General features: G+C 40.9%; 1 protein-coding gene, 1 long non-coding RNA gene and 1 pseudogene across 3 annotated transcripts in view; 2 read left to right on the top strand and 1 right to left on the bottom strand.

Moving 5' to 3' along the window:
• LOC309859831 (lipase member K-like) overlaps window positions 1–24,752 on the bottom strand; it is a 596,159-nt gene that overhangs the window by 274,202 nt on the left and 297,205 nt on the right. The gene's annotated exons all lie outside the window — the stretch shown is intronic.
• LOC309859339 (renalase-like) overlaps window positions 1–24,752 on the top strand; it is a 122,024-nt pseudogene that overhangs the window by 26,628 nt on the left and 70,644 nt on the right. The gene's annotated exons all lie outside the window — the stretch shown is intronic.
• LOC309859878 lies at window positions 139–6,287 on the top strand. Its single transcript, XR_014309012.1, has 2 exons — window positions 139–448; window positions 4,388–6,287. It is a non-coding gene; the product is annotated as an uncharacterized lncRNA (long non-coding RNA).

Here is a 24,752-nt window from a genome sequence, read left to right as displayed (position 1 = left end):
CAGGACTTCCTGGAAGGCTCCATGGAGCATGTGTGTTAAATGAACTCCCTTATCATTTGTTGGTATTTGAATGTGTGGATTTTTAAAAAAATACACATTTTCTCAGCAATAGGTAGGGACATATTTGTAATCATATAAATATGTGGTATAATTACCTCATGAGGCACCCCTAAATGAATTGTTTAAATGTTCTCTGTGTCTTTCTGAAATTAGTCGATGTGGGGGTCGTTATGGTGACACTGCCCTCTCGGTATTTTGCTCTGGAATGTGTCTGTCCCAGCTATCATTCCGCCGGCTCTTAGCGCTGCCCGATGAGGTCGTGGGTCATGACCCTTTGGTATGTGGAGATGGGCACCCGGAGTCTTGGCCGGTGACTCAATCAAGCAGACGACCCAGCAGGGGAAACTGGTCTGGAAACTAATAAGAACAAACAAAACATGACTGGAAGGTAATGAGAACAATTTTCTCAGCTGTCTCGACCACTGAAATGCAGCTGTGCCAAGAAACCCCGGAGATGCTGTGAGGATGCTGGGATCAGGGAACATCGCTGATAAATACACTTTGGCTTTGGAGACATTTCTCAGGATGCTGTGGTTCCCGTTTCCACTACGTGGTCCCTAGTAGCTTGCTCAGAGAGAGTTTTTAAAACTCCTAATGAAATGCACTGCATAAATTATTTGGGGGGAAGAAAACTGAGGTGATACTTAGTGCCCATCAAATGTTTCTATCTTGAGTGGCCCATATTATGTGTCATAGGGTGAAATATGGTCTCTGCCCTTAAATGCAGCTCAGTGGAAAGGAGTCCTGGTATGGCCAAGCCAGGTGCTCCGTGAAACAGATGTCTACACCCATGTTCCTTTATCCGGACTCAGGAGCATCCCTCCCTCACCAGCCCCTCTTCTGTGTTCATCAGAACGAGGTAGTGAACCGAAGGGATCTGTTTGAAGAGATCTGAGGACACATTGAAATAAAGGTATTTAAGAAAGGGGACCTCATCATCGGATTCAGCTTTTCTGTTAAATTTTCACAATCATATTCAGTATTGCAATGCCTAGCTCTCAGGCCACTGCCACAGAGGATGATGATCACTTGAAAATTGGACTAAAATCTCAAATCACTGCTGGCGAAACTGGTGTCCTACATAGGCAACTCTCAGAAGATTTCATAGTTTCAACACGAGCATAATTCTAAACCATCATAACTGTTCTCTGTTCTGCAACCCTGAGAAAAAGATTTAAGTATATATATACATATATATTTTTTTCAGATTTTATTTATTTATTTGAGAGAGAGAGCACAAGCAGGAAGAGCACCAGCAGAGGCAGAGGGAGAAACAGACTCCCCACTGAGCAGGGAGCCCAATGTGGGACTCCATCCCAGGACCCTAAGATCATGACCTGAGCTGAAGGCAGACACTTAACTGGCTGAGCCACCCAGGTGCCCCAGATCTAAGTGTGTTTATTATTCCCACTTCAAAGATGAGAGAATTGTGCAATGGTGATACAGTTAATGAACGACCCAGTTAGGCTGAGTCCAGGGGCCGGGCCTTCCCCATTCCATCACACTTCCCACTATTTATGTGCTTCTCATACCCAACACATGAGCCATGGGTTTGCAGGTAGAAGAACCACAGTGGAAGGGCAGGATGCACAATTGTTCACTTCCTGTGTTTTCATGTTCAGTGTGGAAGGCAGAAGAATGGCCCTGCAAAGATGTCCCTGTCCTGATCCCTGGAACTGGGGAGTATGTTGTGTTACATGGTGAAAGGGACTTTGGAGATGCAGCTAAGGGTCTGAAAACGGGGAGACAATCTCCGTTATCCAGGGACCTGGTGTAATCTCAGAGGTCCTTGTAAGTGAGAGCGGGCAGGGAGAATCAGAGGCAGATGAGCCGTGCTGTGAGAACAAAGCTCAGAAAGATGTTCTTGGTGGCTTTGAAGGCGAAAGGGGCTACAGACCCAGGACTGTGGTCGGCCTTCAGCATGAAATAGATTCTCCCAGCGAGCCTCCAGAGGTGCGAACACAGCCTCGTGGGCACCATGTTGTTAGCTCTGGAAAACCTATTTTGGACTTCTGTGAGGCAGTGTATGTGTGGCATTCGAAGCCACTCTGTGTGTCATAATTTGTTACAGTGGCATGAGAAACTACAATTCCCAGGAATTGTTTTTATTAGTAGTAACGTTTTTTCATGAAACTAGCTCATTCTTACCTGAGAATGATCATCGAATTGAACATTATGGCATTACTGACTGAATATGTAGGAACTGTGAGGGATTTGCCTCTCTTCTCTCTTACAAATGATCCCAATTGACTGCTTTCTCTGACAGTTTGAAAGAATCTTTACATCCTTACAGTTTTGTGAAGTCGAGTACTGATCGTCTAACTAGTTTCAAGGAACTTGAGAGCAATTTACTTGGAAATGACCTATGAACTTATTTAGACCTTTTAATGAGATTATTTTTAAATTTTTTGTTTTGTTTTGTTTTACAGTGGAAAGGGTTGCCCCTTCATAGAGGATTACTTGTATCCTGCCCGTTATTGGGAAAGCCAAAATTGCTTTGAAGTTTCAAAATGCTGATGTTTTTGGAAATGTATTTACTTCACCCGCGATAAAATCTATTTTATCTGCAATTAGTTTCACTTCGCATGTTGTAACGATGTGTGTGACTGTAAGTTTTGTAAGACCCCACTAATTATTTGACAAGAAATGTGGCTGCCAAATTCATAAAGTTCCAGGAAGCACACCAGAACTACCAGAAGCAGATGCCAGGACGGGCAGTTGGAGGCACTTTCCCATCTTCTTTCACCTGGAGCTCAGTGAACTTGGACTTGGAGTGTTCTCTTTAGGTTAGTGCCATCGCAAATCAATGTGAAAAGAGAAAACAATTTAAAAGTAAATAGAAGGAAGTCTTGGGGTGCCTGGGTGGGGTGGCTCAGTAGGTTAAGCCTCTGCCTTCAGCTCAGGTCATGACCTCAGGGTCCTGGGATGGAGCCCTGCATCGGGCTTTCTGCACAGCGGGGAGCCTGCTTCCTCCTCTATCTCTGCCTACTTTGATCTCTGTCAAATAAATAAAGAAAAATCTTAAAAAAAAAAAAAGAAGGAAGTCTTGAACTAAGGACATAATACCTCTGAAGGTTGTGTCAAGGGGTTGATACCCCGTTTGGGACCATTGCTTCTGAACAGTGAAATGATAAAAGCTGACACTCATTTGTCCCCGGCCTTTTGTCCTCTCTGCACCAGTATGCACAGACCCACACCGCGGATCTGGTCCAGTTAGTGTGTACTGGACATCTGTTGTTGGGACATGACGGTCCCCAACAATTCCTTCCTTGTCTTTTACATACTACAACCTGCCAGCTAACCATTGTCTTGGTGTCTTGTTAAGAAATCAGTTCAGGTTTTGAAAGTTCTTGTTGTCTTTGAATTAACATTGTTGGATTTTCTAACACCTGTTATGCAGAAACTTTACTTAGCCTGCATGATGATTAGTTTATGGCTAGTTAAGAAAGATTTTTAACATTTCTTGCCTTGTTAACTTTTTGTTTGATTATCAACATATGACATCGGTTTTCTGAATTGTGGATTAGATGATAACATTTCTATTCATCTCCAGGATGAAGGCAATAATCAACTATTTTTAACCACTATCATTATGAGAAGTTTTTTTCAGTGGGAGTGTTCATTGACGTGTTCATTGTTTCTTATGTGAAAGTCAGAAAACAAACAAACCCGTGTCTCTGCAATAAGCACAAAGGGCACAGCCTCATTCTTCTACTAACTGTGCTCAACATAAATCAGTGAACTCTGTCTTTATTTGAACTGTTCAGAGTTTTTAAAGTCACCATTATTTATTTTAGAATTTTCATTTTTGGTTCCAGTAGGTGAAAAGATCAGCAAAGCATTTTTTTTCTTTTTACAATAATTTACAATGTTCTGAATAGGTGATAGTTCCAGAATACTCTTTTGCATTTACCGATGACTTTACAATAAGGTGAATACAGAAAGTGAATATAGAGTTTTATCCATTACTATGAGAAGGGCATCGGCAGTCAGATATACTTAGGATGGTTAGAGAATTACATAGGTTTGGATGTTTGTTTTCATTCTTGATGTGAAAGTAATTGCAGAATTCTCCTATTATTACAATATGTAAATATTAAATATATTCCACATTCTTTATAATTACTTTTCAGTAGCCCTCGACATGCCAGACATGTATTTTTTCCCTCAATAACCCCCCAAATTTAGAACACTTCGTTTCCCATGAACATACATGTAATTTTTAATTTAGTGATTATTTATGGAATTCAAATTCTTAGAATACTCTTACTTAACTTTTATTATTCATTAGTGCTACTGGTAAAATGTTTTTATTTAAAATTTCCAGTTAATCCGAGTGCATAATTTGGATATTTTCCCTGAAACGGCAATTCTCACACTATTTTTATTTCGAGATGGATGTAGAGCAAAACATCATGGAAGAAATTGTCAAGAAAACAATACCTTTTGACAGAATGAACTTCTGGGAACTGTTAGCTCGTTCATAATAAGAGCCACATAATGCCGAATTGTGCTGTTCCATTTATATGGACTCTATACTGTTACTTTTTTCCCTTACTAAAGTCTTTCTCAATATTGTTACTTTTTTCCCTTTCCACTAAAGTCTTTCTCAATTTAAGTTTTGGGTCAGTACTCCAGAAAAATGAAGAGAAAAAGTTTGGGATAAGACACAGGGAACTTCTCCTTGGTTTGCTGGATGGAAAATACAGATTATGTTGTGGAATCCCCGGAGAAGCAGGGAAGAGTGGCTTCAGCAAAGCAGCAGGCGTCTCTGGGAAGGCAGTGCTGTGGGCCCGGGGACCTTCTCGGATGAGCTGCTGCTGGAAACTCGCTGAAGCGTTACCTTACCGTCATCATCAAACAACGACCAAACGGGATGATCCCGGGGCGCCTGGGTCACAGGACTGCCGTGTTAATTCTGCATTTCCATACTGTACAGCACAAACAGCCTACCATCTTTCCAAATTGAATTTAAAGCAGTCAGACTCCAAACCAAGCAGAACTCATCTTCTCTCTGAGAGCATCCTTTCCAGAGGGATAGTTCCCACCTCCATCAGGAAAGAAGACCGGAAGTCAACAGTCATCCACATCCAAGTCAAGGGTGTCCTCAAGGGGTCGTAGGTCACTCAGGCACGTGTGCTGTTTGTTTTCTCAGAATCGAGTGGTTCTGGGCATCCCTGCTTCTCAGAGCGCTCATCCCCACCATATGCAACATTTTAAATTGAGGCAAGAGACCCTGGAAATGATTCTTGAAAGTCAAATCCTTTAGTTTGATGGACAGATAGCCTCATGTATTTCCCGCCTCAAAGTTCCGCAAACTCTTCTCCGTTATACTGTGCGAATAACAGGGGCACAGGAGGAGAGCACGGAGGAGACGTGTCAAGCCAAGGAGAAGACAGACAGCAGTCCTTCCAGCTGGTAGAAATCAGAGGGAGGGCACCAGAGTGCATTCATCTCACCACAGGCCAGTCCAAAAGGACAGAGATATGCAGCTGTTGGCCTTTCTTTATCCCACGGGGTACTTCCAAATGAGGCAAACACACAGAAGGATGTAGAGAAATCCTGTTTCTCTGAATAAAAAAGAGAAAAACGACGAAAGAGCTAACAATTAAATAGTGCTTGCCAGGTCCTCTCTAAATGTTTTAAGTATATTAACTAATTTAATTCTAGCAACAACCCTCACATTATTGTCCGCATTTTCATGAGGAAACTGAAATACAGAGAAGTCAAGTAGCTTGCCCGAGACACAGAGCTTGTAAATGACCTAGCCTGTGCAAGGACTCCAACCCAGCCTGCCTGGCTACACCCCTCGCTCTACAGCTGTGCCTTGAACTTGTCAGACTTCGCTGGAAACAAGTATTTCAAGGACAGTGTTGTCTGAAGAATCATGACTATTAATATATGTGACTTTATCCATTCTGAAGCAAAAGCCTTCTGGTGTCTCAGACATCTGCTTCTTGGTCATTCAGATTTCAAGTCATCAGTTGGCCACTAAGACCTATTTTAGGAACCAGTTCTCACGCAGACTAGCTTTTCGGAACCCTGGGGCCAAAGATACCTTCTGTTGTCATTTGAACCCACTCACAATCTTTGCATTTTATTACAATTAATATACAAATATCACCTAAGGTGTGTGAAGTACGTTTATGTGTATTTAGTGCCTTTTGAATAATTGTTTCTGTTAAATAAATATCTTTGTGCATTTTAGGTTTGCTTTTCCAGAGGCATTTCATCGTCTTCTGTGTCTCTCTTAACCAGACGTGATTTCTCTTTTTTAAAAAAGATGTACTTATCTATTTTAGAGAGAAAGGGGGTGGGGGGAGCGAGGGGCAGAGGGAGAGGAAAAGAGAATCTCAAGCGGACTTCACGCTGAGTGCGGAGCAGGACACGGGTTCAGTCTTCTGACCCTGGGGTCACAGCCTGAGCTGAAACCAAGAGTCAGATGCTTAACTGACTGAGCCACCCAGGAGCCCCCAGACATAATTTCTTGAAAGATAATTTAGATTGTACTGGACAACCACCAGACAACCCATTGGTCCATCTGGATTTAAAATATATACCAAGAAAGTGTGAAGTGGCATTGGAGAAATTTCAGAAGATGGAGAATTTCCAGATAACCAATTTTAGTTTGGATTTTTTTTTGTAATATTGAAGTAAATTTCTTTTCATGTAGATATTATTATTATTATTATTATTATTATTATTATTATTATTTAGGATTTTATTATATTTAAGTAACACGAGGCTCAAACTCCCAACCCCTAGAGCAGAAGTCACATGATCTTCTGACTGAGCCAGCCAGGCGCTCCTTTCACATGTAGGTTTTAATTTTTCCTGTCTGAAGTGTTCTCTTGGCAAGCGAGAAGAGAGAGACCTCAGGCAGGACCCAGGGCAGAAATGACTTAGGGACTGCGGGGGAGGCAGGGAAGAGCAGTAGACGGGGTTGGGGGGTGTCAGGGTTGAGGGGCCACTGGCAGCCACGTGGGTCATCAGATAGCATGAGGGGTTAGGCTGGAAATACTGAGCAAAGGATTGTATCTGAGGTCTGGAGACAAAGGGGAAAAGGGCAGAGAAGTGAGAACGCATAGGGCGGGGTCAGCTGAAAGAAGTCCAGCCGTTTTAAAAACACAGTTCAAGAATATTCTGTGTGATGTCATCTGTGCCACCAACTAGACCTTGCCTTGCTCTGGGGGTAACTGTCTTCATTGTTGTGTTCTAGGAAAGGAACGGTTTTCTGTCACTCAAGAATCTTATGAGGGCTGAGGGCATTTGTATTGTATTTTGTGATTACAGTTGGAGATGCTGTTTATCTTATTTCTTGTAAGCCTTCCAAGGGCTTTCCTGCTCTTGGGTCTCTTTGTAATCAAATCTGCTTCTCCAGCAGTAATGGTAGCATCTATTATCTCACCTGAGCCACCAGCCACTGGATCACCTCGCGGCTTCCGCATCGCTTGTGGTTTGTGGACTGTCCTGCAGTGCTGTCTAGTGTTCCTGACAGTAGGTTTTAGGCGCGTAGCTGACTTATACTGCCTGGGATTTTCCCATCTCTTCTTAACACTTGAATTTGGCAAAGCAATCACTTGATATTTTCCACCCCGTGTTCAAGCCTCCCTGGGAGGTCATTGGTGTCACACCAAGGAAGACTTCCCATTGACAGGAAAAATGTTTGCATTAGAGTTGGGAATGTCACCCCCTCTTGGAAGATAGGCATGTTGTCATTTCAGATGAAGGAGTGAAAGCAAATAAGAACATATTTTCCCAAGTGCACTGAGTCCGCAACAGAACTGGAAAGGGAGAGATGTACTCCTCATTCCCAGGCACATCCTTGGGCTTTCTTCTCTTCTCACCAGAGCTCTGGCTCCTGTAGCACAGAATAATCATCCTCAAATCCAACCTCACACTTAAGTTCTCAGACCTGATTCCAAGATGCTAGGTTCAAGGAGTGGGGTGGGCAAGGGGGTCCTGCCTGTAGAGGGGGGTCTGCATTAGTTTGATATGCTAGCTCTCCATTCACTGTAACCTTGAATTTTTATATCACGTGGATCTGTCTTTAATCATGCCTTGTAATTAAGCAGAAACTTAGTGGATAGAGACTTAGAGTCACATGACTGGTCCCAAAGCCAGATGCAAAGGTGTCTTTCTCCTCTTTGCTCCTGCACCCCCACCTCTCAGAAAGTCCCATCTTGTCCTTTGGAGTGGGCTGTAGAGGGTTTCATTTAATGCCCTCAGCCCCCAGTCCTCCTGTCCCCATATCTCCATCCTCACCGGATAGACACTTCAACCCCTGAGGCTTCCTCAACTGTAAAAAACCTTCAAATAAGGGAGCCTGGGTGGCTCAGTCGGTGAAGCACCCAACTCTTGGTTTCCACTTAGGTCATGATCTCAGGGTTGTGAGATTGAGCCTTGCGTTGGGCTCCATGCTTAGTGGGGAGTCTGCTTGGGATTCTCTCCCTCTCCTTCCACTGCCCCCCAACAGTCTCTCCTCTTTCACTCTGTCTCCTAAATAAATAAATAAATAAATAAATAAACTTTAAAAAAGAATCATCCAATAAACATCATCAGCAGGAAGTCCTTGTTAGTTCCCTGCATTGACTCAGAGTGGAACAAGGATATTTCTCCCTGCCTCAGTGGTCAGTGTGACCCCAACTCAGATTTGACCAGAATATACAGCTATAAATTGCAAGGCTAATGAAGGAGCTGTTTTTATTTATTTTATTTATTTTATTTATTTATTTATTTAAAAGATTTTATTTATTTATTTGACAGAGAGAAATCACAAGTAGATGGAGAGGCAGGCAGAGAGAGAGAGAGGGAAGCAGGCTCCCCGCTGAGCAGAGAGCCCGATGCGGGACTCGATCCCAGGACCCTGAGATCATGACCTGAGCCGAAGGCAGCGGCTTAACCCACTGAGCCACCCAGGCACCCCAGGAGCTGTTTTTAGAGTCAGTTGTCTTCTTAAGCTTAAGAAGGTTAGAGCTCGTTTCTTTGACAAACATAATTTTCCTGCCTTGATTCCTGTGCACTGTAGTACAGTGTGTTCTCAAGACTAATTCTTGGAACAGTCTAGAAGGTTCATGTGCTTCTTATTTTGTTGATACTTGTGGAAGGCCAAAGGGGTTGAATGTGTCAGACGTATTGGGTCATTTGCATAACACACTACATATTAATAGAAAAGGCTATGTGGAAATTCAAGGATGTGTTTCATCTTGTTTCAGCATTTAATTTCAGATCATGGCCAAGTATCTGTTTTCATTGAGAAAAGCAAGAATCTGCCAAAAATCAACATGAAGCAAATGAATTACATCATGGTGAAAAAGAGTTAAGACATGTACACAGACACATTGTTCAATTCAGTTGTTATCAGAGTAGCCTTGTTTTCCCAATCCTGGGTTTACACTTTTTATTGCAGTTTAGAGAACTTCTAGTTAGAGAATTCAGTTTATGTATTGCATTCTGAAACTGCTCACATTTCTATAATAGAAATGCTCATGCAGTTTTCACAGTCAGCAGACCTACTGTGGGGAGACCTCCCTGATTCTGAACTATACTACAAAGCTACAGTAATTAAAGCAATATGGTATTGGCATAAAACAGACATACAGATCAATGGGATGGAATAGAGAAGCCAGAAGTAAACTCATATATATATATGGTCCATTAATTTATGACAAAGGAGCCAAGAATATAAGTGGGGAAAGGATAGTTTTGGAAATAAAAGGTGTTGGGAAAACTGGACAGCCACATGGAAAAGAATGAAACTAGACCACTGTCTTATCCCATGCACAAAAAAATTAATTCAAAAAAGATTAAAGACTTGAATGTGAGACCTGAAACCATAAACCTCCTAGGAGAAAACATAAGTGATAAGCTTCTTGACATAAGTGTTGGTGATGATTTTTTAAAAATCTGACACCTAAAGCAAAAGCAACAAAAGCACACATCAGCAGGTGGGACTACATCATATTAAAAAGCTTCTTCACAGCAAAGGAAACCATTCAGAAAATGAAAAAAATACATACCAAATGGGAGAAAATATTTGCAACTCATGTATCTGATAAGGAATTAATGTCCAACATATATAAAGAATGCATACAGCTCAATAGCAACATAAAACAATTCGACTTAAAAATGGGCAGAAGATCCGAATAGATGATTTTCCAGTGAACACATACATGAAAAGCTGCTCAGCATCATTAATCACCAGGGAAATGTAAATCAAAACCACAATGAGATATCACCTTACACCTGTCAGAATGACTATTATCAAGAAGACAGGAAATATGTTCAAGAGCGGAGGAAAAGGAACCTTTATGCACTGTTGGTGGCAATGTAAATTTGTGCCATGGAGAACAGTTATGGAGGGTCCTCAAAAAATCAAAAATAGAACTACTACCATAGGATCCAACAATTCCACTCATGAGTATTTTCCCAAAGAAAATGAAAACACTAATTCAAAAAAAAATTACATCTCTATATTTATTGCATTGTTATCTACAGTAGCCAAACTATGAAAAGAGCCCAAGTGTCCATGTAGTGATGAATGGCTATAGAAGATGTGGTGTATGTATACAATGGAATATTACTTAGCCACTAAAAAGAATGGGATCTTGCCATTTGTGACAACATGGCTGAAACTTGAGGTATTACACTAAGTGAGCTAAGTCAGACAGAGAAATACAAGTACTGTATGATCTCTCTTACATGTGGAATCTTAAAAGAAAAAAAATGAAAAGCTCATAGATAAAGAGGACAGATTGGTGGCTGCCAGAATCAGGGAGGGGGTGGGCATGTGAGAAATATGGGTGAAGGGGATCAAAAGATAAAAAGAAAAAAAATACAGTTGATGTGAAACAAGCGTAGCAATTTTGAATCAATCAAAATATTGAATAGATACGTAGAAAAAAGACAATGTATGTCCTTGAGATATTTGCTCTGGAAATTTGTACTTACTCTATAATTCTCAAAATATTTTCTTGAAATTTTGGGGAAGATTTTTTAAAGAAAAGTTATTGTCAACTCTCTTAAATAAAACTAGAACAAAGTTTTGTTTTGTTTTGTTTTTTTCAAAACTGCATAAACACGGATTTGGGAATTTGGAGCCACCCTGGAAACATTCTTCAAATTGCTGTTGTAGTCACACATTCTTTTAGATACACACCTACTTCTCTAGCCATGGTCTGAAACAATTTTTGACTCTTCTCAGACTATTTTCCATTTTCAAAGGAAAAAGATTTGCCATCCTTGCAGATAGTCAAAAGAATGAACTGTGTTCTCTAAAAGCAGTTCCAGAAGGGGACTTTTTTAAAATGATTAGAATAATAGTAACAACTCTGGTACAAGAGGCATCACCTTTGAAACAGTGCAGTTGTCTGGATATGTTAGTGCTTAGGTATTTGTTGGAAAAATATAATAGTTTGGGATGCCTGGGTGGCTCAGTTGATTAAGCTGCTGCCTTTGGCTCAGGTCATGATCCCAGGGTCCTGGGATCGAGTCCCGCATCTGGCTCCTTGCTCAGCAGGGAGCCTGCTTCTCTCTTTGCCTCTGCCTGCCTCTCTGCCTGCTTGTGTGTACTCTTTCTCTCTCTCTCTCTCACTGGCAAATAAATAAAATATTTAAAAATATATATATAATAGTTTATAGTTACATGTGTCATAGCAAGGTAGTGGATACCTTGCTTTAGAAATTTTCACTTCCTTGAACCCAAATACAGTTGCTGCTCTCATGGCCACAGTAGCTTATGAAATGCTTGCCTTTGACCTCTGGAGGAATATGTGATCTTGACATTTTCAGGAATCATAATAGCATAACCTAGCATATTTGTGCCACAACTACATCTTTTAGTAGTGAAAACACATTACTAAAGCAAGACTTTGCAAATTAGGAAAAAAGTACTATATTTTGAAAACTAGGTGATTACTTAAAATATTCTTTACCACAATACAAATTTTATGGTTGAAAACATATTAACATCTGGTGGAGGTGGTGTCCAGTCTAACTCATCTTTGTGAGTTTGTGGCTTATGTTATGAAAGTGATAACACTGTATTTTGTTCATGAACAGTGGCTAAAAATCTACTTGTAGGATAAATGCATGTGAGTATTGACAAATTAGATCATGCACATTTGATGCATTGCGGAATAGCTTGATGGAGCATTCGAAAGTAAATACAGGTTTACTTTTGTAAAATCTCTGTTTTGAATGATTTAACTTTTTAACATTTTACACGGACTCCGAAATGAGGAATCTGAAATCGGACTCAAGAAGGCATTGCAAGTTAGATATTTACAGAAATTAACCTACACAACGCATCTGTGCTGAGTAACTTCTGTGGTTCCTGATGATGCATGAGACGCTGGGAAAACAGGAAGCATACTTACTCCATTGACTGTGGGCTCCAGAGGGTATGAACTGAACTAGGAGTCTTTGCAGCAACCCTGCATCCCATAGACGTGTTCTCATTCCAGATCCCCGGGTTCTCTTCTCTCCTTTGAAGTGTGGTGAATTTGGACTCATGGTCTCCAAAGTCCTCTCCGATTAGAATATACACTATGATTTTCTGAATTCTCTTCTGTTCCTAAGTGATAGTGTCCTATCCACCCCGAAGTACTTCGTATTCTCCATATGTACTGTTACATGCAAGTACTCTGGGCAAGCATTTCATGAACTAGTAAAATCTTTTCACTCCCAAGTTGTGTTATTACACAACCAGAAAACATCTGAGCTTTATGTACACAAAGGACAGCGTAGACTCGACTCGCACAGTTACGCAGATAATACAATTAGCTGATCTGAAGGTCTTTTTTCAAAAAATTGGAGATACTTTTGCCTGAATTAGCTGGTTAATTTTTCCACTGTCCTCCTCACTTAGTCTTCATAGAAACAATTTCTAAACCCCCTGAAACTGTAGTTTACGTTCACTCTGGTTTAGAGCTTATGTTCTCTGGTGGGTACAGAATGTGTCACTCCATTAAAGAGAGACTCTCAATATTGTTTATGGAAACAGGGAACAAAATGAAGTCATAAATCTGGAAGACACCCTATTTGGCTGCTGCCTTTTGGGGAGAAGTAATTCCAAATAATTAAAAAAAAGGGCCAGTTGACTTTTTTCTTAACCACTGTCCCAGGAAGGAGTTATAATTTCCCTCAGTAACCTAAGTTGGCAGCCACGGGTGTTTTCTTAAGTAGGTTCCTTCTTGGGGAGAACTGGAACAAAGGACATGACAGGATAATGCCTAAAACTAACCCCTAAACCTCTCAAGTTTTCCTGTCATTTTGCTTCTATTTTAAAGGCCTCAACCCATAGTTAAGCCCTCTTAACTGTACAATAGAATCCAGTGCAACTGAGAATGTGCAAAACCTCAGAAAAGAAAAAAAAATCAGATTTCACATGGGCAACAAAGTGCTTTATTATTTCTTTCAAGTTCTGCCCCCTTTACACTTTTCTGGATGCATCTCTCAAGGCAGGCATTGCAAGAGATTTTGAGGAGAGATAAATGGTGATCAAACACAAGCATAGCAGAAATGCCTTTTCTGAGGGTTAATGAGGTCACATTGTTTGTCATATTTTTTGAAGTCTTTGAATACTTGTGGATTTTTATTCTGATGACAAAGTGCAGCTGTTTTTAGTCAACTCTTTTAAATAAATTTCTTTCATAGTGCATCCATTTCAGAATCAGCCAACTTCTGGGCCCCCAGTGAACCTTCCCCTGTGTGAATGCCAGACACTTCCATTATTTGTGGGAGTTAATCTCCAAGTTAATCTCCAAAGATAGATTTTTTTGGAATCACATATAAGTAAATAAAAATCCCCATCTGGATCTCTGCATCTGAGGCTTGTTTTGAATTCATATATAAATTCTTTATTTCCACACAATTGTGCTATGTTAACCATCTCTGAACATAAATTACACTTTTCCACTGCTGAAATTCTCAAGTGACTCAATGAGTATTTCATTCTTTTCTCCTCCAGGGTCCCTTGGGGATCCTAGATTTGGAAGGAGTTCACTTATAAAACTGTCATCATTCACACCATCTTTCCCCCTGCCTTTTATTTTTATTTTTACTGAAATATACATATAGAAAAATCCATGTGTATTAAGTACACATCTTGGCCAATTCTGGCAAACTGAACATACACCCAAATAACCAGTGTCCCTCCCAAGAAACAAGACACACCAGTGCCCTGAGAAGCCCCTACTCACACTCCTGTCCCATCAATGGTTCTCCCATCCCCCAGTAGCTATCTGCCTAACTTCTAGCAGCATAGATTTTTCTTGTCTGTTTCTGTGCTTCATTTACATGGAATCAAACAGTACATGTGCTTAAGTGTTTAGCTTATTTCTCTTGCCATTTTTTTGTAAGAGTTATCTTATTGATACATGTAGTTAAAAATGTTTCTTTTTTTTAAGATTTTATTTATTTATTCATAAGAGACAGGGAGAAAGAGGGAGAAGAAGGCTCCCTAAGGAGCAGGGAGCCTGATATGGGGCTTGATCCCAGGACCACAGGATCATGACCTGAACCGAAAGCAGATGCCTAATCTACTGAGCCATCCAAGCACCCAAAATTGTTTCTTCTTACTGCTGTGTAGTATTACACTGTAGGGACCTAGCACATTTTATCCATTTCCATTGATGGATATCTGGGCAGTTTTCTTGTTGATGCTTCTACAGATAGTGCTCGCTCCTGTGAGCATTTTTCTGGATTTCCCTTGGTGAGCAATTTGTATACATCTCTCTTGTATCTATATACATAGGAGGTCATCAACGTATTTTATGTTTTCAATTTTTTTTGAAGATTTTAATTTATTTATACAACAGACAGAGATCACAAGTAGGCAGAGAAGCAGGCAGAGAGAGAGGAAGGGAAGCAGGCTCCGTACAGAGCAGAGAGCCCGATGCGGGGCTCGATCCCAGAACCCTGGGATCATGGCCTGAGCTGAAGGCAGAGGCTTTAACCCACTGAGCCACCCAGGCGCCCCTTTATGTTTTCAATTTTATTGATGAAACACATCACTGAGAATGTCTGATTCACATAAATCAACCAGAGTGACTCTGTTGAGTTGATATAATTTTTTTTCCCTAAATCATAGAAACTCAGCATTTTAGTTAGCCAGGATTCCCTCTTGGTTTCAGTCAAGCTCATTTCATTTCCACCCTGTGCACCGTCCGCCTCTTGCCCGGTAGACCTACTCATGCTCACTGTACTCATGCTTACTCCTCCCTCTTTGCTTGTACTTCTTAGTCATCATACTTCTAGTGATAAATAACAACAGCAACTGTGTATTGAGCACTAACCATGTGAAAAAAGTTATATTTTTTACTTTATTTTATTTGACCCTCACATTATTTTCATGTTATTCAAATATTATTGTCCCAGTTGATCAGTAACTTTAAAATTATGATTATTATGATACAAATCTACAAAACAAGGACCGAGAACAATGTAGTTAACCTTCATGGACTCAACCCTCAGATTTAATTTATGTAGAAAGTCTGACATTTTTGCTTCAATTTTTTCCTGTCCCCAAGCTTTAGAATGAGACAACTTGCTCAAGTCACGCTACCATTAAGGGAAAGAGCTGATATTAGAGCCCAGAAGATATAAGACTCTTCATTAGTGTCCCTGTAAACTCTATCCTCCCGCTCATACTTAGTATTATTTCAAGGTCATACCTCCTTCAGATGGCTCTTCCTTGAATGACTCCATCCTGTTTTAGCTTTACTTTTTCCAAGAATACCAGCTGGTTTATTCATTTAGCCAACAAATATTTACAAACTTTTTTAGGTACCAGGAATGCTAGTTAGAATCTTTCCATGTCTCTTGTAATTCTTACTACAGCCTGTGGGGGAGCTACTTACTACAGCCTGTGGGGAGTTCAGCTGAACCAAGGGGAAACCACAGTTTAGAGCCTAAATCCCTTTTTAGTGCTCTAGATCTAGGAGTCCCCCAAGCCAGCACCCATCTCAAGTGCATCTGCTTCTAAAACCAATGCTTTTTTTTTTTTTTAAGATTTTATTTATTTATTTGACACAGAGACAGATCACAAGTAGTCAGAGAGGCAGGCAGAGAGAGAGAGGGGGAAGCAGGCTCCCTGCTGAGCAGAGAGCAGGATGCGGGTTCCATCCCAGGACCCTGGGATCATAACCTGAGCTGAAGGCAGAGGCTTTAACCCACTAAGGCACCCAGGCGCCCTAAAACCAATGCTTTTAATAACCTCTAAAACGTTCCTTGGAGAAGGAATGTTACTTTTTATTTTTTTGGTAATGGTAGTCAGTATGCAATGCCAGCTGGGTGTGAGCCCCTCTCCCCAGTGTGTTCCATCTCCCGTTAAACAAGTGACAATGTCCACGTCCAGAGGGGTGTGTGATGGGCACCGGGTCGAGGGCTACTTTGGGAAGCCAGGGCTGGATCCCATCTTCACCACACCCAGTGCAGGGCTGCTTCTCTGTGACATGACGTGCAGGTCTCCAGGCAGGAGGGGGCAAGTATGTGAACAGGTCCATCCAACAAAATCAAACCTCTGGTTAACTCTCTGATAAAAACTTTTTCTTCAAGCCCACATCCAGTGGCCTCATCATCCCATGTGAACCTGTTCTCAGTCTTCACCCTCATTCCTTCAGAGCCTTCTTCTGAGGCGCCTCTTCCCCTGGCCACTCGGCACCTCAACTCGCCTTGCTTTCTCTCTAACTGCAATCACACTCTCTCTCCTTCCTAAGTGACTCTTCCCCTTCCTCCTAAAATACAGCCAATACTCAAGGCTTTGCCTTGAACTCTCTTCTTTTTGTGTTCTCTCTCTGTCAGCGATCTCATTTACCCCAGGACTTCCTGTGCAGAAGACCCCAAATCCTTTTATTTTTAGCCCTGATTTCTCCTTTGTGATTTCTTTATTTCCTTTTTATTTTTAATTATTTTTTTATTTTTTATTATGTTATGTTAGATTTAGACCCAGGGCTGGAGCTGCCTGTGGAGTTCAACTCGTGCCAAGCAAATTTTGGCATTTGCTTTCCACCCCACACCTGTTCCTCCCTTTCATCCCACTGGTTGGCTATTCTCTCTGTCGTGACCCCATGCCTCATTGACCTCTTGCCTGTGCTTTTATAAGGGCTCTTCCTGTTCCTCATTTCTACTTAAACCCAGCCTGATAACCGAAACCAAAGTCCTTTTCTTAAGGGCACCACGGGTCATTTCAGTCTCCCATCCAAATAAACTTTGAGGTCTCCCTGGTGCCCACCAACTAAAATTGACCCGTCTGTGTCCCCTTTTTATCTAATTTCAACTGATCTTTCAAATCAAATTAATCTTTTTTTTTTCTCCTGACGTGTCTACACTTTCCCTTTTCTGAATCTTTTCCTAATGCTTTTTCTTTCTTTTAAACCAGGGATGATGGACAGTAAGGGATAAGTCCCATCAAAGGGAATCCACTTCAAATGGGGAATGGGACCCACATTTTATACTTGGCAAGAATAAGAGGGTTGATTAGGGACTTTAACTTACAAAGTGTAACTGAAAATTATGTTATAAACATAAGTTTATTTTCCTTATAATTAATAAGACTTAGGTTATAAATGAAATTATGTGCTAATTCTTGGAAAGTACAAAGAGCAATTATTGATCACGTTTTGGCATGATTTTCTGGCAACTGTAAAATAAAGTGACTCAATCACATTGATTTTGACTTTTGCAACACAAATATAAATGATTTTTTAAAAATTTCAGAAACTTAGTTTTATTTAGAGCACCTTTTAAATTAACTTGATTTTACAAGCACCACATCAGTCCTTTAATTACTTGGGTTCTCTGTACTAGATCCTCATTTATGAGTGTCTTTGCACGGAATTTGAGTGGTTCTTCCCTGTCTCTTCTTTCATAGAACTGTATGCACCTGTGCAGAGTTTCCAATATCTACATTTAGCACTAGGTTACTGTTGATGTTGTAATCATTAAACAATTTGCAAGACTTCCTTTGATGACCTGACACTTTTCCCTTAGGTCTTCTATGGTGTTTACCATGGTTTGAGTGTTTGAGTACGTATCTGTTCTACCAGGTTTTCAGTTTCTTGCAAGGCAAGAATAGTGCTTTGTTCTTTTCTGTACCTTTGTCAGAATCCATGGAAATGTCTTATACATAGTAAAAATTTAATAAGTATTTGTTGAATTCTGTTTTCTATTGGTTCCCCAATAGAACCAAGCTTTGCCTTTTGCTAGATCTCATCATTGGACACAATGCCATCTAGTTTATGGAAAAATGGGCCATTTTTTTCTATAAATGTACTGTACTAATGAGGAGTTCCATTCCAAATCAAGGAGTAAACTTCAGATATACCAATAGTGATATAGCCAATAGTGCTTCATAAAAGAGAGAATAACTAAAATCTTCTATGATAGCAAGTAAAACGTGTATTCCAAATCTTGTAAAATATTTATTAGTACATGATGTGTAATGGTTATTTGTGCTAAAATATATACATAAAATGAAAAGATCTAAATTAGGCTATTTAAAGTAAGTGTAAAAGTTGTTACAAAAATCAGTTAAGATTCTAATTGACAATATTCTCTTCTCTGTCCTAAACTTATAAGGGACTTTGGAAGATGATTTTAATAGTCCAATTCTTTCTGGGACACCTGGGTGGCTCAGTTGGTTAAGGGTCTGTCTTCAGCTCAGATCATGATCCTAAAGTCCTGGAATTGAGCCCTGCATCAGAGTGGGGAGATGTCCCTGCTCAGCAGGGAGCCTGATTCTCCCTCTTCCACTCCCCCATCCTTGTGCTCTCTCTCTCTCTTTCTGCCAAATAAATAAATAAAATCCTTTTCTTAAAAGATTTAAAAATATTTTAATATAATAATAATAATAAGACATGTCTTGTGTACACTTTGTCTTTTCCAGCTTTGCTCAGGTTTTAAATATTAATTTGAATAGGAAAAAAAAAAAAAGAAAACTTTCACAACACATGGCATTATATTCATCCAGAATGAACGCCATCATTTGTGAGAAAAAGTATAAATTCTCAGTTATCCAAAGGCTAAAGGATAATTATTATTTACATACCATCACTATGAGAATTATTAAAGGATGTACTTAAACAGGAAGAAAAGCAAGACCAAAGGAAAAAAATAAGACATACAGGAAGCAATAGTGAGCATGGAGTTTCATCAATGGATATGTACATGTAATTAACTATCACCTGCAAACAAATAGCTATTTTTTCATATTTTTAAAAACATTAAACCAAGATACTAGACAGCACCAAGGAGATTGTATGTGCATATGTTCAATGGGTGATTAAATTTGTGATTCCAGAAAAAAATAACTGGATAAAATTATAGCTTCTAAACTGGCAGAGGGGGTCACCTTGATGGCTCAGTTGGTTAAGTGACTGCCTTCAGCTCAGGTCATGATCCTGGAGTCCAGGGATCAAGTCCTGCACTGGGCTCCCAGCTCCAAGGGGGGTCTGCTTCTCCCTCTGACTTCTCCTCACTCATGCTCTCTCGCTGTCTCTCAAATAAATAAATAAATAAATATTTAAACTGGAAGAGGGAAGAACATGGAATTGAGGAAAATGTCCATTCAATAAAAGTTAGGAAAAGAAAGAAAATGAACAAAGGGAAGAGAAAATACAGAAGATGACAGAAGTAAGCTCAGAGTGTTGGTAGTCAACCTCATGTCAACATGTCAGTCCCACCAAGAAGAAAGACTCAGTGCAGGTGCTCTGGTGTGTGCCAGGTGTGGCTCTGAGTTCTCTATCCAGAGCAGCTCATGGGCTCTTAACCGACAGCCCATGAAGGGGGGACATTTCTTACTCCCATTCTGTAAATGAGGATACTGAAGTGTAGAGAGAGTAGGTCTCATGCCAGAAGTCACACAGGTTCAAGGTTGGAGCCAGGATTTGATTCAGGTCAAGTGTTCTTGGGCCTAATACTCTCCACTGGCATCACTGTTTAATCGCTAATGTTGCCTGGGAAACACGAGTTGCAGAATTGTATATTCAGTATGATGCCACTTGTTAAAATGCTAAAATCCATAAAACAGTGGTCTATACATACGTATAGACCATAAAAATATGGTGTATATATGGTCTATACATAAGTGTATGTTAAAAGTATTGGGAAAACACATTCATCAGAATTCCAGAACGATGCCAGTTTCAAGATAGTAGTTATCTTTGGAGAGAGAGAGAGAAAAATAGTATATGATCTCAGAGGGCTTCAGCTGTATCTGTTATGTATTTGTTTTTAATATATGGTCTGTGGGGTGCCTGCATAGCTCAGTTGGTTAAGCGTCCAACTCTTGATTTCACATCAGGTCATGATCTCAGGGTCCCGGGACTGATTCCCGTTTAATTCTCCCTGACCCTGCCACCCCTCCCCATGTTCTCCCTTCCTCTCTCTTTCTGTGTCAAATAAATAAATAGATCTTTAAAAAAACAATATATGGTATGAAGCAAACATGGCAAAAATGTTACACTTTGTTATGGCTGGGTGATGATTCACAAGTGTTTTTGTAATATTTTCTATTCTCTTTGTATGTTTGGAATATTTCACAATTAACATATTTTCTCTTAAAGCAAAGAAACAGTCCTAGGAAGGAGACTCTTCTCTCTTCTATACTCTAGGAAATTAGTCATTGAATCCTGAATTTTAAATTGTTCTTTTTACATATGGCTCATTCTGTAGAATACACTGCTACCCACCATTGTGCATGTACAAAACTATAACAGTGTTGCTGTTTGGGGGAGCAGTACCTAACAGACCTTTCCTTCACTCGAATTTGGAACCAAATTGACAAAGACAAAGAAGTCAGATAAATGCAAATCAGACTATCACCATTTGTTACTTACAAGACATCTTGGAGAATGTGGTGGGGTGTGTGTGGCAAAAGTGGGCTTTCAATACTGAACAGACCTATCCAGCCAAGCAGGTGGCCCTGGAGAATCATGGACCGTTGGAGGGGAGGGCCTGCCCCATGAGATTTACGCCAGTGAGAGGAAAGACCAGACTGGAGTTTTCCTGCATGAGGGAGGAAGCAGCTGAGCTCTCTATACCCAGCTCCTCCCCATGGCCCCTCTAGCCTTATTTCACGACTGTGGAAGACTGAGGCACGCAAGAGAGGCTGGAACTTTCTAGAGAAAATTATCCTACTGGAAATCGGAAGAGTCAGGAAGAAATCTTCTATAATCCTCCCAAGCCCACTTGAACAAGAGTAAATCGGTCTTCTGTGGCTTCCAGATGCTCAGGATACTAGGAGTTTTGAGGACATGAGTCATTAATATCATTAATTCATAGCCTGATTGGCACATCTGGAAACAGCCCGTCCCATCACAGCAGAAATTCTTATCAACTAATTAGTTTATGTATGTATTTTCATTCATGAATTCATTTATTATTTCCTTTTCTGAGAGACTCTCTCCCTTCGTGCTCTCCCTTCTGGAGCTCTTCTCTACGTGAGTTGCTCTGTGATCCCGCCTCAGAGCTGCCATTCGCCATCATGTGGGATATTTCCACCACCTCTGCCCTATGTCATGGCCTACTTCCTGCTTGTTTGCTTCACTCCCTCATTGAGGTAGAAGGCGTCTCTCTGTGGTTTCCTGACAACAGGTACATGGGAGATTCACTCTTCAAACATGCCTCTCTAGAAGCATCTTTTCCCCACTCTTCCCTACTGCTTTCCATCTTTGGGGCTTTTTTCTACTTTTTTTTTTTTTAAGATTTTATTTATTTATTTGACAGATATCACAAGTAGGCCAAGAGGCAGGCAGAGGAGGTGGGGGAAGCAGGCTCCCCGCTGAGCAGAGAACCCGATGTGGGGCTCGATCCCAGGACCCTGAGATCATGACCTGAGCCAAAGGCAGAGGCTTTAACCCACTGAGCCACCCAGGTGCCCCCTTTTTTCTACTCTTCAAGTCTTCTTCAGTGTTATCCTTCCTTCCTACTGCTGCATGTTTTTGACTGTTTTATTTTTATTGTTGTGTCCTTTATTATAAAATAAGATACAATAGCTTCTCTTATCCATCTGAGGATAACAAACTTTTTTTTCCAAGTTTCCTTTACCTTTCCTCTTGGTTCCTGCTTTTGTTTGTTTGCTTTTGGCTTTTGGTGTTCTTCATGGCCGGTGACCCTTGGTCGTCCGTTTCTATTTTAAAGGCACACTGCTGTAACGCCAGTTGAAAGTTTCGTGTGTGTGTGTGTGTGTGTTTGTGTAGTGGGAAGAGGGGACCTGTGGGCTGGCACACTTCACTGAAGGAGGCAAAGTTCTGACCGTTGGCGAGGAGACCACTCAACAGGACTGCAGTTGACCCATATAGCCCCTTTGTAGGAATCAGAAAAAAGGATCCCCTGGAGCACATGAGTTGTTGACCTGTGGATGACTTCATGCTGATTAGAAAAAGGTAGCCCCCTCCCTTGTATGGGGGGTAAAGACTGGATTTCATTCTTTACTCACCCTCTCAGGCAATGTCTGTTGCCTGAGAAACTGTGAGGGCCCAGCTCCTGAATGTTGGTGTGTTTAGGCCTTTTTCCTCAGATGGTCAGTGCTCTGCCTGGGGGTGAGGCTGGCTGGGGTTGTGAGGGTGGGGAGGGTCTAAAGGTCTGGTGCCAGAGTTCCAGGAGCCACGTAGAGGAAGAAAGCCGGGGAGGGGAGAAGGTCTCACCGGTGAATGGGTAGGCTTTCCCTTAATCCTCTGTTGCACTGAGGAGAGCGACCAGTACCCAGATAACCAAGCCTGTCTGACTCAGCGTCCCAAGAGTGACTTCACAGTCTTCTGGTCGTGAGGGGCAGGGGAGGAAATGGGGGGAATCCCTGGAACCCAAGGACTCAACCATACTCTTGTTTTCTTCTCCATCCCTCCCTGTTCCTTCTAAGACACAGTTCCTGAATCTTCTTGGAATTTTGCATCTCTGCGGGCTTCCCATGTCTTACCTGCTTCTCAGACTTAGAGTTCAGGCTCTCTCTAATGAGCCTGGGAAACTTCCCTGCGTCCATCTACTGAATGAGTTTCGAACTTTTGGTGCTGTGCCTCCCCTACTGTTTTCTCAAATGTTCTTTGTCCTTTTGTGTTTATTCTGTTTTTATGTGGGTAATGTCATCTTAGTAGGAAATCGTAAAGAAGTAGAAAAAAACACGGACGCTCTGTTCGTTGTGTTTCATTGGAAAGTACTCACTTCTTTATCATTTGGGGCAAGGTTTCTGGTTTACTAAACTTCTGCATTGACTCATTCTAGCGTGAGTTCTAAATTTGGTAGTGAAGGGTTTGATGCATTTTACTCAATACTGTAGTTGTTGGCGTTGCTCTTACTGTTCGGATTTTTTTTTTAAGATTTTGTTTATTCTGTTTCTGATTTTCTTTGGCAGTAGTAAGGTGCTAGGGTCCTTTGCAAGATTGAGAAGATGAAGTAGATTTAATTAAGGGTGAAGGTCCAGCTTTGGTGTGCACATTCATTCACTTGGACCTCCTGTCATCCCACAAAGTTAATGGGGCAGATGAATGGACCCAATCGCATCTTTACGATCCTGCTTGTACCCTGCAGCAGCCCTCTGTCCAAGCAATAGAAAGTAATATCGTTTACCAACCACTTGACCTGAGTGCTTCTTCTTTGTGTGTGGCTATGCCCTTGAAAGATCTTAATTACAAGCCTGAATAGCTAATTTGGTAAGATACAGTGATCTAGAAGATGATGGATTACTTCTTTCACCACAAAATCTATTTGAATACCAGTCAGTCAGTGTTTGCATGTGCTTGTGTGCACGTGTGTGCACGTACATATATACATTTGTGCATATATGCAGATATGGGCATATGTGTGTGTATTTATAGAATTGCACATCTAAGCTATGATTGCAAACTCAGGGAGTGTTATTTGTAAACATAATTCTTGTTAACAAAAAAAAAAAACTAAATAAATTGAAAATAAAAATGAAGCTTGCTAGAAACCTGTTTACAGATGCTCCTCTTCCCTTGGCGCCAAATGCTGTTGTGCTCTGCTGCAGATTCCACCACCTGAACTGTTTCCAGAACTTGGGCACTCTACGTGCAGTTACCAGGATGACCCCAGGGCATTTGTACATTTGAAGAACATTGATCATCCTGTGAAAGGAGAAGGTTTACAGGTTTCTTTGTGCTCTGTAGAGCGTTATTTCATATGAGGATTGAGGATTTTATGTAGAATGAATTAATGATGATATGAAGTCTTTGGTTCAAATATATCTTTCACACACACACATACACACACACAACAACAACAACAACAACAAAAATGCAGCATCCTTTTTTGTTACTCAGATGACAGAAAAGTCAACTTTCTCCTTGCCGATATATTTTTTTAAGATTTTATTTATTCATTTGACAGAGAGCACAAGTAGGCAGAGAGGCACGCAGAGAGAGATGGGGGGAAGCAGGCTCACCTCTGAGCAGAGAGCCCAATGCGGGGCCCGTTCCCATGACCCCAAGATCATGACCTGAGCCGAAGGCAGAAGCCTTAACCCACTGAGCCATCCAGGTGCCCATTTCCTTGCCAATATTTCTTACCATTGGGTCATTGGGGTGGGTAAGGAAACTATAGTGTTATCTGCTTTCAGACTAGGGCAAGGGTTTTTAGTACTTGAGGTGTGTTGAAAGGCTAAATAGAGTCAGTATTTGGACAAAATTATCCAGAGAGCCAATGTTATACAGATAAATTTGAAAATGGTCTACTCTAGG

Source organism: Mustela nivalis (genome assembly GCF_964662115.1).
Source record: "Mustela nivalis genome assembly, chromosome: 2".
In the NCBI taxonomy this organism is placed as follows: Eukaryota; Metazoa; Chordata; class Mammalia; order Carnivora; family Mustelidae; genus Mustela; species Mustela nivalis.
This window is presented reverse-complemented; position numbering and strand designations above follow the sequence as displayed.